At 44.5% G+C, this 6,097-nt stretch overlaps 1 pseudogene; it reads right to left on the minus strand.

Annotated features, from left to right (window-relative positions):
• Positions 1-2,870: 2,870 nt before the first annotated feature.
• Positions 2,871-5,712, minus strand: LOC131923200 (large ribosomal subunit protein uL30-like; annotated as a pseudogene).
• Positions 5,713-6,097: the final 385 nt, after the last annotated feature.

Genomic DNA, 6,097 nt, shown 5'->3' on the forward strand with positions numbered 1-6,097 from the left:
TAAACCTGCCTTTTGTCTCCACCTGGGGCCGTCTAGGGCGTGAGTCACTGTAGTTGATCCCGAAGCCACTCAGTCCTTCGCTGCTCCAGGAACTCAAGCAGATCAGCTGATCGGATCTCGGTCTGTATTGACAATGACACCAGTGGTCCACTAGTCCTCGTATGTTGGCGTGGAAAAGCTGAGGTGCAGTTTTCTTCCTCAGGGCTTCTGGGTTTCCTTCTCAGCGTGGGCAGTCTGTAAATTCAGTGAAAAAAGGAAAGCCATGCTCCCTAATTCACTGATGACTCATTATTATTAAATTTCAGCCATGGTTCTTTTTTAAAAATAATTCTGCAGAGGGAAATGCTGAATGCTCTAGAGCCTCAAAAAATTAGTTATGTAATCTCAATTTATATATTTAGTTTAAAATTTTTTTTTTTAATTTTTCTTTCATGTGCTGAGTGTTTTGATTTCATGTATGTATGTGTAACATTGGCATGCCTGGTGCCGTTGGAGGCCAGGAGAAGGTGCTGGATTCCCTGGAACTGGACTTACACAGATTGTTAGCAGCCACCATGTGAGTTCTGGGAACGGAACCTGGGCTTCCCTGCACCACACTCAAGCCTTGAACAATCTTATCTGCAGTTTTACACCTTTTATAGAAAATCAACGTAGACTACCACAGAGACTTCTTCCTGTCATAATGCCACTTCCCTCAGCACAGAAGTCCTGCGCTTAAACTCACCTAAGCTTCTTACAGAACGTTCAGAGGTTTTGGGAATATCCACCGTGTTCACTGGAGTGCTTTTGGCACAAAAGCCACCACCAGTAACTTACAATGAACATGATTTTATTTATTCATTAGTATCCTCATGGATACATTCCCTCAAAGGCCTCTATTGATCAGGACTCTGCTAAATAATTAGCACCCCCTACAGATCTGCTATGTTCTCTGTCTGCCGAGTCCTCTCCTCTCTGGATTTCTGCGACAATTTACAGCTGCTGTGGGTCTCCTTGGATAATCAGTTCTGTGTATTCAACTCAAGTCATTCTCCGAGTGGTATCTGGACACTTTCTCTCAGAGCAGGAAGCTGAAGCCTCCCAGGAGCTCCTGGTGTTTGTTTGCCAACTCTTTGGGGGTCACGTTGTCTTACTGACTAATGCTCAGTGTCTTGAAAACGATTGCTGGATATATTTAATAAGAGCTGGGCGTGTGTGGAGGTTTCAAAGAAAATGGCCCTCAAAGGGAGTGGCACGATTTGGAGGTGTGGCTTTGTTGGAGTAGGTGTGGTCCTTTTGGAGGAAATGTGCCACTGTGGAGGCACGCTTTGAGGTCTCATGTATGCTCAAGCCATGCCCAGTGAGATAGACCACTTCCTGTTGCCTGCAAGATGCAAAACTCTCAGCTCCTTCTCCAGCACCATGTCTGCCTTCATGCTGTCATGCCCCACCATGATGATAATGGACTGAACCTCTGAACTGTAAGCCATCAATGAAATATTTTCCTTTATAAGAGTTGCTGTGGTCATGGTGTCCCTTCACAGCAATAGAAACCCTAACTAAGACAGCTTGGTGGCTTATGCCTGTAGTGTTAGGACTTGGGAAGCTGGGACAGGAGGATTGCCATAAATTTGAGGCTATCCTGATTTATACAGTGGGTTGCAGATCAGTGTGGGCTACAGAGAGAGAGTCCATCTCAAAACAAAACAAACAAACAAACAAACAAACAAACAAAAACAAAACTTGTGTAAACACACACACACACACACACACACACACACACACACACACACACACACTGCTTCCCTTGTAATTTCAGCCAATAGAGTGTATTTGTTTCCAACTATTATATCTTTGTGGTAAAAGACATTTCCAGATTAAAATAAAAAATGTGACCATGGAGAAGAGTCTTTTATGCTGGTGGTACCAGATTGATAGAAACACTTGTTGACCAAATACGGTGAAACTGACTGTAGAAAGGTATATTTGCCCATGGTAAACAGACTGATCAAATGAAGAAAAGCATGCCTTGGAATTGGTGCTTTTAATTCCAGGTTGGTTAGTGATTAGCCACCTGGCTTTTGAATAAGTTCAGCTTTCAGAGCCCTGATTTCTTTATTTGACACATTAAAAAAGAAATAATATGAACAGTCCGTACATGAGATCATCGTAAGGATTAGATGAGGTGATACATGAAAACCGGGACACTGTAGTCCCTAAACAAAAGTCATTCTTATCCCTATCACCCCCTACACCATCTGCCAATGTTGCTATCCCCCACGATTGTGGTGTGTTTTCTATTGTGGTTTTATGAAATCTGAACAGCAAAAGGGCCTCGTTATAAATGTTTCTGGGAGACAGGACATGGAGTTTTTGTTCCTTTCCTCTTTTATTTCTTCACACATCAAACACCTGCTATATGAAAGAGAATGTGCTGCAAACTATGGAATAAAAATATGCACGATCAGGTCCTAACTCTTCAAGAGCTCACAGACCGAGAGAGATGGGCGAGAAGCCACGTTGTGAAAGACACCACCTCACAAACACCGCCTGAGTTTGTAAAGGAGGGTTGGCAGCTTGTGGCTGACAGATGAAAGCCCCAGGTCTGTAACCAATGTGTCTTCAGTCTCTTTTGTTGTTTACCTCTTCAGACTCTGATTTATTTCCAGGCTGAGGCTCTGATCCAGTTGACCCTGTCGCTACAGAAACCATTTGATTCTTCCTACTTAGTGTGTTCAAAAGTCACTTGTGGCAGGCCATATCCTTAATGAGCTGACAAAACTCGGGCCAGAGTTCCCTGAGTCACGGCACCTCATCTGGGGGACTCATTGCCTCTGGACACGAGCTGATTACCTAAGGCAGTGACTTAGGAAAAGATGAAAGGCGTCTCTTTAGAAGCCTTCCTTGATCTTGACATTGAAGGCCCAGACGGCGTTCTCATCAAGCTCTTCCTAAATCATTACCCACTGATCAATAAGAATTTGGCGGAGAGGAAGAAAAGAGGGCAGGATTCTTCTCTTTCTGGCAGGGAATTAAAGCTAGCCTAAAGAAGGGCAAACTTACAGAGGAAAGAGCGCAGGGCAGAGCGAAGAGATGGCTTTCCGTCTGATCCCTTTATGTAAAGCGACATCACGCAACTGCTATAGAGTTTTCCAATCCTAGGCTCCGCCTGTGGAAGCAATTAAAGACCACGGAGCTATGCATATCAGGAGGACGTGCAATCCTGATCCGCTGTCTTTTATGTTATTTTAAAATGTATCATTTTGCCAGGGATAGTTCCAAACTTCCTTCAGACCAAACAAAATGCATTTTTCCTTCTGACCAAAGGGAAGTAAATAGATGTTTCTTTCTTTAAATACTGCTGGAGTAGGAACCGAAGGAAAGGGCTTACAGGGAAGAGGATGGTGCACGGCATGGCGTGTAGGGCTGTGAAGACTATTGCTCCCTTCGTCTGACGCTGGAGATTCCAGCCACAGATAGGGCCTTTCTGGTCTGTGTCGTATCAGAGGAAATCACCCCACTGGCTGATGGACCAGGGTTTATTGAAATCTTCTGGGGTTGATGCCAGTAGCAATTTGACCTTGTACATCTCTAAGCTATGATTTGGAGTTATAACCTCTTAGAGGGAAGAAGCTGTGTGCTTGATAAATACATGTTTAATGAGTTCCGGGCACTCAAGGCCCACATGCTGCTGTTCCTCCCTCTCCACCCCTCCTCCCCATCCTTATCATTGTCCTCCTCCTCCTCTCCCTCCTCCTCCTTTTTTCTTCTCTTTTCCCTCCTCCTGAGCTGTAGACAGCAATGCCTGTGGGTTGGTAAAGGGCATGGAGATAACCCACTCTGGAGATGGTTTCAGAGAACACCTTCTGTTTCATTGCATGTGAGCAGCAACCACTTCTAAGTAGAAGCCTATCGACTGTGGTTGGTTAGCACGTTACCTCGGACTGGGCACTCATACCACCAGGGTCTCTATGCGGAAGAAGCACATTAAATTAGACACAGAGAGAGCAGACTCATCTGCAGGCCAGCTACCAGTTACTTCAGAATTCGGTGGTAGGACTTCTGGGGCATGGTGTGCCATGCTTCTTATTTAGAAGTGCAGTGTGCCAGGTAGGCTGGCCACAAGGCCATGCCTACATTTTCTCCAAAAATACTCCCTGCTCACCTCTTGCTTCTGAGAGGCGGTTTAAATAACGGCTAGGCCCAGGTAGTCAGATTTCTGCTCTGCTTCACGCTTTGCATTGATAAGCATTAATCCACCTCACAATGTTTCAGATTTGTCGTTCATTTGATGTAGGGATTCCACGAGGTAATTAGAATGAAGATGTGACCCAGTTCTGGGGAGACTCTCGCTCATCCAGCCCAAACAAGAGAGACGGAAGCCAATGCGAAACGGGGGATAATGAACAAGCAGTAGCTTCACAGCGTCCCAGATGACGCGACAGCAGCTTGGTGAACAGGAGGGAGTGGAACCTAGTCTCCATCCTGTGCTTGCAAATTTAGTCTAGTGTCATCTTCACAATGGACCACCGAGGTTGGTAAAGGTGTCGGCTTGATTCAGCCGAGGAATATGGGCAATGCTTCGCTCTTCAGGTGTTCCAGGTTGGATGGTATGTTGGATGGTCAAACTGGAGACTGTGCTGAGCTTGGCCTTGTCAGTGAGATGGAATGTTGATATCCATGAGAGTTTTCCATAGCATTCAGGGCTTCGTCACAGTAGAGCAGGCATTCATCTTCCAGGCAGAAAGTCTTCTTCATAGTTTCCGTGATGCACTCAACAAGGCCTTATCTGGTCTGTGCACCGTGGACTTAGACAAGTGATGTGTACTGCCTCTTTAATCCTCGCTGCAGTAGTCATGGGCTAGTCTTAATGATTTTAAAAAAGGAGAGTCGTTTTTATTTTCTTTTCAATTTTCCAAGCTGTTACTATTTATTAACAGATCAGATTACAAAAACACCACAGGGACACCTTAGTTCACACACACACACACACACACACACACACACACACACACACACACACGCCTATTTATCTGGTCTTCCTCATTGCCAGCATCTCCATCATCCACAAAATGAGTTTTTTTTTTTTTCATTCCACCTCATGGAGAAGATAATTTGTGCTGCAGGAAGTTATTCACTTCCTTGAGGTGTTTTCCAACTGTACAGTTGGAATTAGATCCTCCATGCAGACATTGCCATATTTACCAAGAGATTGTGTATTATCTGTCAAGGCAATTTGCTTTTTGCTGACTTTACCGTACCTAGGCTTGTAGATTAGTCCATTTACCTACTTCAGGTTGGGGTACTCCCATGCAATTTGTGGTTCCACAATCTTCAGCATGTTAATTGAAGCCTTGTTGAGCTTAACAAAGGTACCCTTGAAGATCTGATGCAGATGGAGAAGCTGCAATACGGTGCAGACCTTTGGGCTGACACCATTGATAACTCAGGTTCTGATGACAAGCGCCAGTTTCGGTTCTGCATATACATGGATGTTTCTAGCTTTTCTTGCCATCCTAGACATTTGAGTATCAGTCCTGTCCACTTGCCTATAGTCCTTGTGACAGTGCTTTGCTTTTTCACGGGTAAGCTTCCTCCTTGCCTTCTGAAGTGTCTCCAGGGCAAGCTTCTTCCACAGTGCTTCCCCTTGTACTCTTCAAAATCCTTTCACCTTTTCTTCAGGGTTTCTGGCCCAGCAGGGACCTCCTTTTTCTTCTCTGGTATCAGCTCCATGGTTCTAGCCTTGGGGGAGGGGGGGGAGTAAATTTTCACTGGAGCAAGTATGTATTAGATAACTTACACAGTTATTTAATTTATCACTATGTTGCCCTGTAGAGATATAATTTATCATCTTTTTCTTTTTTCAAGTTATCCATTTCTGTTACACAGTCTGTAGTCTGTGAACCCATGGGTTCTTCAAAGAAGCATCTTCTTTTTGAGTACAGTGGACCACTTTGCTCCTACCAAACCAACAGTCATTTCATTTCATCAAAGTTTAAATCAGGGGCCAGTGAGACAACTTGCCAAGTAAAAGTGTTTGTCACGTGTATTGGTCAGTTTTTGTCACTTAACACAAGCTAGAGTTACTTGGGAAGAGGGGCCCTCAACTGAAGAATTG

Source organism: Peromyscus eremicus, chromosome 13 (genome assembly GCF_949786415.1).
Source record: "Peromyscus eremicus chromosome 13, PerEre_H2_v1, whole genome shotgun sequence".
In the NCBI taxonomy this organism is placed as follows: Eukaryota; Metazoa; Chordata; class Mammalia; order Rodentia; family Cricetidae; genus Peromyscus; species Peromyscus eremicus.